Source organism: Macaca fascicularis, chromosome 2, assembly GCF_037993035.2.
Source record: "Macaca fascicularis isolate 582-1 chromosome 2, T2T-MFA8v1.1".
Taxonomy (NCBI): Eukaryota; Metazoa; Chordata; class Mammalia; order Primates; family Cercopithecidae; genus Macaca; species Macaca fascicularis.
Genome location: NC_088376.1, coordinates 124,323,479 through 124,336,922, shown reverse-complemented (window position 1 = coordinate 124,336,922; position 13,444 = coordinate 124,323,479). Strand labels below are relative to the sequence as shown.

Sequence of the window (13,444 nt, the reverse complement as noted above, 5' to 3'; positions counted from 1 at the left end):
CTGTCTTGGCACTTGAAGGTCCTGAATCCAAGGCAAGTGCCATGTCTTCATGCTCTTTGTGAATGTATCTGTTGCTCAAGGTCATGGGTGACCTTGAGCCCAGCAGTCAGCATTATCCACAGCTGAAGTAATACCTATGTGCTCATATTAGGTTATCCGACAACAGTGTAATAATCATTAGACACCACTGTTTAGATCCTGAGTATGTTCATGACATTTGCCTTTTGACTGCTAAGTAGAAGATGTAATGATTACAGGCTGATGCTTTCTCAGGAGGAGGAAAGTTATTGAGCTTTCCAGTTTCATATGCTCCTGATTTTCTTCCACGTTTAGTCTGGCTGCTGACACATGTGTTGAAATCTTTCATGTCGATCAGCTTGAGAATAGCTGGGACTGCTGAGCTAAGTCTGTGCTCATAAAAGAACAAAGAATTGTATTACAGGAAATGACCCCAAATTGACATAAGATTAGGCTAGGAAGCCTGAACAGGGGTTTTAATCTCTGTGCACACAATCAGTCTGTACATATATTGATCACATTCCTGCTGTTTTAACTATAATTTTTTTTCAATTTCACTTTGTTATTCACAGTTTGATAATATTTTATGTGGTCATGGTGTCTGTGTGATGAACTATAATCCAGTGTGACATTCTCTGAGACTCAAGCTTCCAAGGACATCAGAATTTCACACCAGGACACTTTGTAGGACACCTTACTACTCTCCATGGGATTCAAATATCAGAAATGATGAGAGATCTAAGACTTGATGTAATCGCCTACATGTAATGAATCAGGCCAAAGAAAAAAGTGAGACATAGATAAAGGAAATGGTGCTAAGGCAAATGGGGACCTATCTTAGTGTTTGTCTTAGAGTAACTGCTCTTTGTGTTTCCTGATGTAATGGCAAGAGTCTGAGGCAGGAATCTAGTCCCTGCTTAGGAGCTGTATGACCTTGTGAAAATTACTTAGGTATTCTTCAATTTGTAATTGCATTTATTGCAAAATTAAGTTTACTTTTCATACGTCACTAGACTCAGAGCATTTTGAGGTTAGGAATTGGGTCTAAATCAATGATTTCTCCAGCACCCACATGGCATTTGGCACATAATACATCAATAATGATTTTGGATTAAAAAAGGGAGCAAGCACAAGGAACCAAGGTGGTCAGAGACGGGTTGAATTCATCTGCACCAGAGAAAGGGAGACTAGAGGAGAAAGGTCACACTGGATTTCGTTCAATTATTGAAAATATGGTGTATTTACTATGTGCTGGACACTTTTCTAGGTGCTAGAAAGACAACAGTGACCAAAACAAAAATCCACATCTGCATGGATCTTGCATTCTAGTGAGAAAGTAAGATGGTAAAAAAGATAAATAGGTAAATTTTATACAATGCTTCGTAACGACAAGTGCTAAGAAGAAAAACAGCACAGAAAAGACAGAAAGGAAAAGGGAAGGGGCACATGTGGTGCAATTTTGTTAGGATGCCAGGGAGGGCTGAGCGTAGTCGTAAATGACCACATCATTTGATGGATCAAGTCAGGGACTGCGAGTCTGTGTTTCTGAGGGACACATAAAGAAAAGAAGGCTTCAGGAATCCAGAAAGATCCAGAGTGGGGAAATGAAGTGAAAAGAAATCCAGTCAGTGGGGAGTCGTGAAGGGATAAGTTAAACGCGTTTTGGGAGCAAGGAAGAAAGCAAAAGTGCGGTACAGCCTTTCATTACACGTGAAAAGAATCATGTTTCTTTTTCTAGTTAGAAAAAGCTAAAGATTGTGCGATTTATGTATGCCCAAAATCCCCTTCTAAGGGGATTCTCACCTTAACTTGTCTTCCGTGGTCAGTGTTTCCCGCCCCTGAATCTGGGTTACTGTCACTATGGCTTTCAATTGGCCCGGCTTAGGCGCATGCTCTGCGCGTATTGGCCTCCGCTCCTGTCCCCAGACAAGCGGCCATCTTGGGTCCCGCCCCTACCGTGGGGTCTTCTGGGAATTGCAGTCCCCGCTCCGCTCTGTCCCGTCACAGGACTTTTTGCCCTCTGTTCCCGGGTCCCTCAGGCGGCCACCCAGTGGGCACACTCCCAGGCGGCGCTCCGGCCCCGCGCTCCCTCCCTCTGCCTTTCCTTCCCAGCTGCCAACATCCTGGAAGGTAGGGGCGGGGAGGCAAGCCCAAGTGGAATAGTGTTTCTGGGGCGCGGGTCTGGGTTTCCACGCGCGTCTGGTTATCACCCCGGAGCCCAGTGGGGCCGGCGCCTCTCACGGGGCGGTGGGCTTCTGTCCCGAGGACTCTTCTGCCCCACGAGGGTCTCAGGGTGGGGACTCGGGCCCCCTAATTCCCAAGCACCGACCCTAGCCCTAACCCGTTACTCCTCCACCGTATTTATAAGTGGGGAAACTGAGGCATGGGGCCACGCCAGCGGTTCCGGGGACGCCACAGCTCTTGGCTCTGGGGGTGTAGTCGGCACCCGCCGTTTTGGGATGGTTCGTCAGTTTCATAGACAAGTAGCGAAAATCCGTCCCAACAGGTCTGTGTTAAACACGCAGCTCTGGGTTCCCCTAAGGGGTTGCTGAACACGTGCGCAGGACAGGAGCAAACCGGGGTACAGAGAAGGCAGCATTTTGGGAGATAAGTTTACATTACTATTTCAAAAACAGACAAAAAGTCATCGAATTTATTGTTGTGGGAGAATTCGTCGGTACTTGGTCGGACTTTCTTACACCTATTTTATGGTTTGTTGTTTTTATTTTTAGCGTCAAAGGGGGGATTTTAAAGGTATATCCGAGTTGGGGGTGGCGGGGTGAAGGAGGCAGGTTAGTGGAACTTGAGATGCATCTGCAGGTTTCTCTGTAGGCTTAAATTCTGCCCTCGCTGTGTTACCTTGGAACAGCCACTCACAGCGCTTATCTGGGAAACAAGGAGCCCAAAGCTCCCAGGTCAAGTGGCCCAAGGATGCTGCCTGAAGCCGAAATCTAAATTGAGGTCATGCTTGCGAAAGTTTACCACTTGCAGATTTACTGCTGTTATTATTCTGGTCTCTCAGAAATGTGCTGGGACCAGTGGAAAATACCCACAGTGGTTGTTTTAGAAAGGTTCTGACCCGGGCCGGGCCCAGACTACCAAGGGCGGTCCCTACTCGCACCTGATGTTAAGCCTTGGTTTAAGCCTGTGGCCGGAGGCCTGGGCAGCGGAGGCTCCTGGGAGTTGCAGTCCCGCCCCTTGTTTCTCGTCGAGCAGGTACTCCACCTCGTGGGGTGCCATTTTGCACGGCGAGATGTCTCCTGGGAGATGAAGTCTCGCTTCTAGCCGTTCTGTAGAGCAGCCCCTTGACTCGGAACTACAACTCCCATGTGGACCTGCGTTCATGGCTGCCGGCCTCTGTCCACCTGCTGCAACCTGGACTAGAGATGTTTAGTAAAGAAAGAAGTCTAGGGGTGTGTGTGTGTGTGTGTGTGTGTGTGTGTGTGTGTGTGTGTGTGTGTGTGTGTGTGTGTGTGTGTGTGTGTGTGTGTGTGTGTGTGTGTGTGTGTGTGTGTGTGTGTGTGTGTGTGTGTGTCTAGAGATGTTTAGTAAAGAAAGAAGTCTAGGGGGTGTGTGTGTGTGTGTGTGTGTGTGTGTGTGTGTGTGTGTGTGTCAAAACCACTAACACTTGACCATTTAGATCATGTTCACATGATCTCTTTTTATACTACATTTCCCATTTGTATATGAGAAAAAACTTGAGAAGATAGCTGATGATTACACAGCTGGCAATATAATATATATTCAATAAAATATGTATGATATGATTTAATCCTCTTAAAAGCTATATGAGAGTGAGAACCATTTTTTTTTTTTTTTTTTTTTTTGAGACGGAGTCTCGCTTTGTCACCCAGGCTGGAGTGCAGTGGCCGGATCTCAGCTCACTGCAAGCTCCGCCTCCCGGGTTCACGCCATTCTCCTGCCTCAGCCTCCCGAGTAGCTGGGACTACAGGCGCCTGCCACCTCGCCCGGCTGTTTTTGTATTTTTAGTAGAGACGGGGTTTCACTGTGTTAGCCAGGATGGTCTCGATCTCCTGACCTCGTGATCCGCCCGTCTCGGCCTCCCGAGAACCATTTTTATATTAACTTTACAGATTAGAAAACTAAGGCTAGGAAAGCTAAGTAACTTGTTCAAGTTACAATACTGGTGAATAAAAGGACTGAGACTGTAAGCCCTTCGGCTTAACAGTGTCTGCTTAGAGAAAGACCTACCTTACAGAGCCAAGGGAGAGTCCAACCTTTCTGGTTACAGAATTTTGAATATTTTCATTATACCATGTTGCCTCTGTAGTTAGACACTAAAGGTTTGAGCTGCAAAAAATTTGAGATAATTTAATTCTAATGCAAAGATCTTGGAACACTTCTTGGCCTATAATAAAGGTTCCACAAATGCTAGCTGTATATTGTTGTAGAATACCTTTATTTTAGAGATGAGGAAACTGGCCCAGGTGGTAAAGCAGTTTGCCCAAGGTCACACACACAGTTGGTTTGTGTCAGAGATGAGACTAGAACCAAGCGTCTTGTTTTCAAGTCCAAGGTTATTTTCATTCTACCAGCAGTCAGCTAGGAGGAACAGCAGATGTGTAGCTTTGTAGATGATGGTTTCTCCTGTAATTTGTTCTTTCAAGGCCACAGACCAGGACCAATTGTTGTAAAGTATCTTATTATTGGTAAGGTTGTAATATTTCATGAATTCAACAAATATGTTTTGAGCTTCTTTATATGGTCATCTCTCTTAACGTGCAGGGACCACATAGATGATAAGGACTTAATGCATTCGAACTGGAAGGACCTTATAAATCATCTAATCTAACTCTTATTTTATAAATGAGGAGAGTGGTATAAAGTAGTGTGCAATCTTCATCTCATGCCCTCATGTCAAAAGCATCCTGTTTCTGCAAGAAGGCAGATTTCTGGAGTCCTCACAGTAGTGTGGATAACCTTTTCAGGCTTATGCTTTTCTATTTGGTATCCTTGTCTTGGCCTTTTTTCCTGCAGCCTTTGATAGAATGCTTTAGGAAATGTTTTTGTGTCCCCATCTTTATTTGTGTATTCATGTAACTTCAACATGCTCTGTTTCCATTTTGGAAATTAGTCTGGTTTTGTCTCCCACTACTCTTTTCTCTTTTATTCTTTCAGGCACTTGAGAACAAATTCTGACACTATGTTTGCATTCACATGTTAAAATCTGACCCTCTAATATGAACTATCAGAAATCTAACAAGTTGTGACTTCCATTTTGGAAGACATATTGGCCTTTTCAATTATGTATTCACAGATAATAAGGCAGGTAACTCTGGTCTCTTCTGAAAGATGATTTCCATATAGTTGCGTAATAAAGTAACAGTTTTATGAATTGTTGGCTAAACATTCCTGAAACAGTCTATTTGAGAAGTTTTCCTCATCACCCCATGCTCCCACCCCCACACTCTCCCAACTGATAGTCTGATCATTCATCTTCCACCACAGTGCCTGACCACCAGTAGACACTGAAAAAGTACTTGTGGCATTGCATTCATAAGCACTCTGTTCCCACATCTTTTCATTGAATCTGTTTACTCTTTTAATGTAGAAGTGCAGCTTTGAAATATAAGATGTAGGAGGTTACTTTGCTTTCAACATGTACATTGCAGAGAAAAATCTCAGCCTTTGAGGTCATTCTCCAAGGGGTTGTCTCTTTGGGAATGTCCACATCTGTGACTTCTCAGATGAGAAAGTGATCCAAATAGTAAGACACAGCAGAGAAGCAGTAGAGGGGTTGTCTGAGGACCTATGATTTAATTCCCAGCTGTGCCTTTTAGACAAGTTACTTAGCCCTTGGTTTTCTCTCTTAAAATAGGGATAACAAGCATTTCTACCTCACAGTGATGATGAAGAAGAAAGTGTGTTTAAAGCTTTGAGCATGTTGTCAGGCTCTTAACAGCTTGCAGTCAATAGATAAATATAATAGGTCTTATTTTTGTTATTGTAAGCCTGATATATGAAAATTCACATTTCCTCAAGATTTAAAACTTGAGGCAGATATTTATATTATAAAAGAATTTGTTTGCCGCTTGTTTTCTTAGAGTAGCACACTTGGTCATCACATTTAAAATATGAAGTTCCTCACAACTCTTGATAACCTGTCTTGTCAGCACAGTGACACTCTCTTGTGTGGGCAGAGAGATAGTGAAGCTTTTGGCTCGGTACTGCCTGCTGAGAGGTCCCTGATCTATGGTTCCACCTATATATTAAATCTTTGATTTAAAAGCAGTCTGTTTCTGTCAGTGGGAACTTCTGTCTGTCTCTAGAAAGGATTGGGCCTATCCCAGGAGCCTCAGGGTTAGAGTGAGGCAGTTGTCATCCAGCTGGTGAATAATACTGGGACAATGACCATGGGGATGTGGCAGTGCTTCTTTCTAAAGCTGACAACTTCAGTAGCCATGAGGTTACTGATAAGGAGGTGAGTTACTGAAAAGAAGTGTTGCAGGGAACAGGGAAGGAGAAACAGAAATGCGGATCACAGCAACAGCAGAGGAGACAGACAAAGGAAACAGCAGAGGCCCTCGGCATCCTAAACATGTTTTTATTCAGCACATTTATCTTGCTCCTAACTCTGTGCCAGGCACTGCATCTGCTCTGGTGAGAGCAGTAAATGGGGCTGGCAGGGAGGCAGTGATGGGGTGAATGAGGGTATATTCTCGGCAGGGAAGAACCTAGTACAAGGGAGGAAGGGAGGAAGGGAGAAAGAGAGGGAGGGAGGGAGGGAGTGTTGGGATTTGATGAGCAGAAAGAAGGTCTGTTTGCCTAGGGTATGAAAATCAATGGCTGGAGGAGGTGGAGAGAATAAGGCTGCAGAGGTGAGCCTGAGTAATAGATTTATTTTTCTTTTTTTAAATTTTACTTTAAGTTCTGGGATACATGTGCAGAATGTACAGGTTTGTTACATAGGTATACATGTGCCATGGTGGTTTGCTGCACCTGTCAATCTGTCATCTAGGTTTTAAGCCCCGTATGCATTAGGTATTTGTCCTAATGCTCTCCTTCCCCTTGCTCCCCACCCCCCAACAGGCCCCGGTGTATGATGTTCCCCTCCCTGTGTCCATGTGTTCTCATTATTCAACTCCCACTTATGAGTGAGAACATGTGGTATTTGCTTTTCTGTTCCTGTGTTAGTTTGCTGAGAATGGTGAGTCTGAGTAATATTATGCAGAGTTTGGTTACCTGCATTTCGACCTTATTCCAAGGGCATTTGGGAAACTGTTTAATGGCCTTAAATGGGGAAATGAAATTATTGGATTTGTTTTCACGAAAGTATGGATGTATAGCAATGTATTGTATTATTGAAGATTACTAAGAGTGTAGACTTTAAGTGTTCTTGTTCCCAGAAAGGGGTCTCGATCCAGACCCCAAGAGAGGGTTCTTGAATCTTATGCAAGAAAGAATTCAGGGCAAGTCCATAGAGTAAAGTGAAAGCAAGTTTATTAAGAAAGTAAAGGAATAAAAAGATGGCTACTCCATAGATGGAGCAGTCCTGAGGGCGGCTGGTTTCCCATTTTTATGGTTATTTCTTAATGACATGCTAAACAAGGCATGGATTATTCATAACTCCTCTTTTTGGACCATATAGGGCAACTTTCTGACATCGCCCCATGGCATTTCTAAACTGTCATGGCGCTGGAGGGAGTAGAGCAGTGAGGACAAACAGAGGTCACTCTCAGCGCCATTTTGGTTTGGGGGATTTTAGCCAACTTCTCTACTGCAACCTGTTTTATCAGCAAGGTCTTTATTACCCGTATCTTGTGCCAACCTTCTATCTTATCTTGTGACTAGGAATGCCTTAACCTCTTGGGAAAGCAGCCTAGTAGATCTCAGCCTTATTTTACCCAGCCCCTATTGAAGATAGGGTTGCTCTGGTTCAAACACCTCTGACATTCTCACCACAAATAAATAAGTATTTGAGGTAATGCATATTAATTAGCTTGATGTAGCCATTCCACAGTAGATACATATTTCAAAACAAATCAGTTTTTAAAAAGTATGGATGCATTATGGATAATGAATTTATCTGAGGTAATAGTTGATGTGGGAAAAGTATGTATGCTTGTGCTTCTTTAATTTTAATGTGCATACAAGTCTCCTGCTGATCTTAAAATGCAGATTCTGTTTTAATTAAAGACCTGGAAAGGATCAGAGATTCAGTATTTCTAACAGACTGATGCTGCTGGTCCGTGGATCATCCTTTGAGTGGCAAGTACTTATGAGACTCTTCAGTGGTCTAGGTGACAGAGGATGTAGTTAAGAGAATGGACTGGTTGGGAGCAAAAGACCTGGAATTTAATCTTGGTTCTGCCACTTTCTATGTGTGTGACTCTGGGGAAAGTGTCCAAATCTCTCTGAGCCTCAATTTCCTCATCTGTGAAATGGGGGTGATAATTTCTATTGCAGAGGGATGTTTTTAGTTTTCAATGAGGTAACCCATTGAAAGTGCTTACCACGGTAACTGGTATTCCATAAATGGTAGCTAATGATTTTATTTTTATCATTATCAATTAAAAACACAAGTTGATGCATCCTGCTCTATGTTTCCTTGTTTATCATATTTTGAATACCAAGAGGACTAGACCACCTTTAATTCTACTGTTTTTACTTACCTCTATCATATGATGTTTGGAATTTCTTCAATCCTCTGTAAAAGTTGGAGTATTATGGGGTCAGGGGAGGAGAAGTATCTTTTCCTCACCCTCAGGTTCTTGGTTGAGTCCCCTGTAACAAAAGACAGATTAACGAGAGAAAAGCACACAGATTTATTTAACGTAAGTTTTATGTGACATGGGATTCTTCATAATGAAATGAAGACTCCCAAAACTGGTAAACCTCTGTATTTTTAATGCTAGATTTGATGAAGAAGTAGATAGTTGTGTAGAAGTATGATTGAATAAGGAAGTATGAGCTAATAATGGGAGGAAATGTAGCAAGGCCTGTTTGTTCAGATTCTCTGTAACCCTTTGTCTTCGGAGATAAGGATGTTCTTTTACTCCAGGTATGGGACGTGAGAAACCTTTCACAGGAGGGTCTTAGACCTGCTTCAGGAGAAGGCCAGATAATTCTTCCTGGGTTTTATGACCTGCTTCAGAGGAGAAGGGCAGAAGGAAGGTCAGAGAGTGACCTCTGACCCTCTGGCTTCTGCTGTCTTCTCAAATTCCTTCAGCTTACAATATTTGGGGGTAGTATGTCCTGAACCCCAGCATGGGCAAATAGATATATTTCAGCCCATGAAATTCAGTCTTTCTAAATTTGATGGACAAAACCTGGGATCCTTATATTAACACATTATATCTGATTATTAAGATGGGAATTCGAGGTACCTGGCCTCCTAATGTAAGTTTATTCCTTCATTATGTAATTTTAATTTGTTTGGATCGCTTTCCAACTAGTGGCTCTCAGACCTGGCGGTAAGTTAGAATCACCGGATCCAGATAACTGAAATAAGAGTGGGGAGGGAAGCAGGTGTTTTTTTTGTTTGTATGTTTTCTTTTTTTTGCTTATTATTTACATTTCCCAGCTGATTCTAAAGTGCATTTAAGATTGAAAACCACTGATTCTAATAACACAGCATCGTGGAATGAATCGGGTATAATCCAGTAGGTAAAAGATCTGAGTGGGGAATGAAATATCTAGAAAGTAGCATTCTGAAGGCTTTGGGGGTGAAAGAAAAGCACCATCACAAAGCTGTCATGGAATTTGATGAACTTACTATAAATTGTGCACTAGTTACCTTTGAGATTAACTGCCAGGGACACTCTTCTCCCCCACCCTCCTTGTATCTCTTGCTGTGCTTATCTAAGGGTTTTCCTTATATCAAATTTCAGGTTGCATTTCTCGTCCTGTACTTAGTTTGCCTCATTCCTCATAGCTGGGGGTGTTGTGGGGGGCTATAATTCCATTAAAACTGTGTTCCAAAGAAACTCAGTGACATGCTTTCATGATCTGTGGTGGTGTTATTGAAAAAGTTTAAACAATTGTTCAGATAAAATACCAGTCACTTTTACTGGTGATATTCTTACATTCTAATTGAGTAGCTTGAAATGAACCATTGAAATGAACCACTTCAGGAAAGGCTGCCTATTATAAAGTTTTCTTCCTATCCCCATCCTCCCCCAACTCCATGTCAAGGCAGAAGAATAATTAAGCTAATTTGATTACATACCTTTAATTTTCTTGATGCTCCATAAATGTAGTGATTGTGAGGGAGGAAAAAAGAAAAACAATTCTTTCTCTGCTTTCTTAGATTCTGCTCCTGGGGCACTGAAAAGTAAACTGACAAAAGACAGATTAACAGCAGAAATCATTTATTACATATGCATACAGAGGTCTTCATAAAAAAGAAGTGAAGACCCTATAAGAGGTGGTTAGGTCTGGGGGCTTATATATTATGTGGAGAAGAAACTAGAGAAAGTGAAACCTCCTTTGCAAAAATTATGATGGTGAAAGAGATCTGACCTAACTGCATCTAACTTGCGTCTAACCTCCAAGCTGTCCTCGTTCATTCTTGCACATAGACCAAACTAACTTTGGGAGGATCTTAGTTTATAGTTTAACTTTGGAACAAAGATGTTAACAACCCTTTCCCAAACCCCCTAGGACTAACAAATTAGCCACAAGTTTAGAAATTATGCTTTAGGACTCATGCAACTAGAGGTCACAAGATTCTAAACCTCCCCAGTTGCTCCTGGGGATAATATCAAAACCTAAGGTTGGTGCTGGAGATATTTTTCCAACCTTGCACTTGATGGATCAGATGGCACGACCCGGATTGATAAACTGGCTCATTTGGTCTTGTGCCCCCATGCAGGAACTGACTCAGCACAGGAGGACAGCTTTGACTCCCTGTGATTGCATCTCCAATTCGACCAATCAGCACTCCCCACTACCTGGCCCCCCTATCCACCAAATTATCCTTAATAAATCCCAGTCTCTGAAATGTTCCAGGGAGACTGATCTCAGTAGTAATAAAACTCTGGTCTCCTGTTCAGCCGGCTCTGCGTGAATTAAATTCTTTCTCTGTTGCAATTCCTCCGTCTTGATAAACCGACTCTATCTGGGCAGCAGGCAAAATGAACCTGTTGGGTGGTTACAAAAGGATAAGGGGATTTGGGCTTCTGGGGTAGGGGGACAAACTGTGAAAAAATGACTAGGAAATGTATGGTAAATGAAGGTTGTTTAGTAAGGTTCGTTTATGCAGGTAAGAATTCTTCTCTCTGGTAGGGAAAGGGGAACACCTTTATTTATAGAAAATATGTTACCTTTACAAAGGAAAATCTATGCCCTGCTTTTAGATAGATGGAGGAGGGCAGAGGTGTTTCTTTTTCTTTTTCTTTTTTTTGTTGTTTTTTCTGAATCTGCTGTTCTTAATTGCCTTCAACTCAAATAACCCTTATGCCAAACTGGCATATTTTGGGGTAGCATATTCTGGTCCCCTTTCAGACCCTTTCCTTTGGAAAGTTGTTTTTCCCTCTCATAGAAAATGCATACAGTTATATTTGAGTATTTATATTTATATTTAAACCCTTATATCAAGGGTCCAGGAACATTCTTGGCTTGAACATATATTACCCAGCACCATAATTTCATTTTTTTTTTTTTAGCATTTCCTGAACCTTTGGGCCCACCAGGAGGTTATTACACAATGTAGTAGCCTTACTTGTCTAGTCTGTTGACTCCATAAAGAGAAAAAGAGAAAGGGTGGGAAGAACAGTGTTTTTGCCAGAGTGTTAAATGCAGTTAAAAACTACATATTTTAGGGGTATTTTGTATGTATGCCAGTGTTTTCTTTTGATGATGAATAAGTGGGAATAGAAGAGAAAATTGAGAAACTGGTTAAGAAGTTCACAAAAGATACTCATTGACAGGATTCTGGAACTTAAAGACCCTTTCTGAGTCTTTTTTATGTGTTTATTAGTGTTCTTTATTATGGATTTACTTCTTTTTATTAACAATCAGAATTCTATTAAAATTCAGTATATTTTGCTGTTTCTCAGACTCATAGCTACTGGAGTTAGAAACCATCATAGATAATGTTGAAGTGTCAGTACTCCCTTGCAAGGTTTAATGCATGCATATTTTAGTTAGACCAGGCTGGAGGGGCATACAGTCTATAATTATTTAATCACTGAATCTGTGGAACGTGGTAAGAACAAAATTTTTATTTTCTGAGAAGTCTTCTTCCCACGTCTTAGTTTTAAAAAAACAAAGCAAAACACAAAACTCACTGCTGCCTTTGGACTCCACATTAACTGAAGGGCGGTACCTGCTTGGTTGTGTCAGTAGATGTTTAAGCTGTGCCCAGAAGCGCGAGTTTACCTATGCGTTTGGAGCCCTGAGGATAGGTGGAGGGAAGGGTTGGAACTTGCTTAGAATAGTGATTCCAGTTCAATCTCTTCTAGGAATGATCCTGGCAAGAAATCCAAGGGAGAGCAGGAGAGGCAAGAGGGAGGTAAAACAAATGCAGAGAGTGTGGGAGAGGTAGAATAACAAAAAATAGTGGGGTGGAAAGAGAGGGGAATAGTTTTTGTTTTACAGCCACTTGTGTAAATAAAATTAGTCTCTGCCTGTCAGTTACTACATCATCAGAAAGTGGCAGGTCTAATTTTCACTGGATGTAGTCTACCACTTTGTTAGCCTGCCTGGAAGCATAGACTATGTAGCATACCAGATGCCACTTTGGGACACCTTAGATAGATGAGTAGTCAGACTCTAGTGCAGCTGAAATTGAGGTACCAAGGCCTGTGCCACCAGCCTTTCCCAATTTAAGTGATCTGGACGAGACCTGCTCTAGTGATTCTAACTTGTAGCCAGGGCCAAGAACCACTGGTTAGAAAGCACTCCCAATGGGTTAAAATTATGTCAAGAAGGGGGCACTGTAATTGGATGTATAAATTTCCATTCGAAGGCAAGGTACCTTAAATTTCCATCTTAATAATCAGATATAACATGTTACCTTAAAGATCCCAGATTTTTTCCATCAAGTTTAGAGAGACTCAGTTGTATGGGCTGAAATATATCTGTGCTCATAATACCTCAAAATTCACAGCAGATTGAGGGAGTTATAGCTTGGGCCATATGCCTACCACTTGGAATTGTTTCTATAGCCAGTGGGAGGGGGTACTGTGAGTGGCCAGGTGTGGCACAAATGCCCACCCCAGGAGAGGAGAGATTCACCCAGAGGAAGTAGGGCAGGCCTGCCACATTCTCAGCATCAGAGGCCACCATTCATACCAGAGTATATGTGACTAGTGCCCCCTGGAGTTGTGCTGTGCGAAGCTTGCAAGCCTGTACACACAGAAAGGCCCTGATTAACGAGAGGTGCTGATACCTTCAGAAGAGGGATGTGACACTAGGGATACAAAAACAACAGGTGGCCACTGTAGTTTGAAAGCCCAGTTGC

General features: G+C 42.2%; 1 protein-coding gene across 19 annotated transcripts in view; it reads left to right on the top strand.

The window, feature by feature from the left end:
• The first annotated feature begins 1,996 nt into the window (after positions 1 to 1,996).
• Positions 1,997 to 13,444, top strand: part of FHIT (fragile histidine triad diadenosine triphosphatase) — a 1,487,537-nt gene continuing 1,476,089 nt past the window's right edge. For all 19 annotated transcript variants that reach the window (XM_074032605.1, XM_015445372.3, XM_065540869.1 and 16 more), the window contains exon 1: positions 1,997 to 2,148. The gene's annotated coding sequence lies outside the window, so the exon portion shown is untranslated. The remainder of the gene's footprint in view (positions 2,149 to 13,444) is intronic.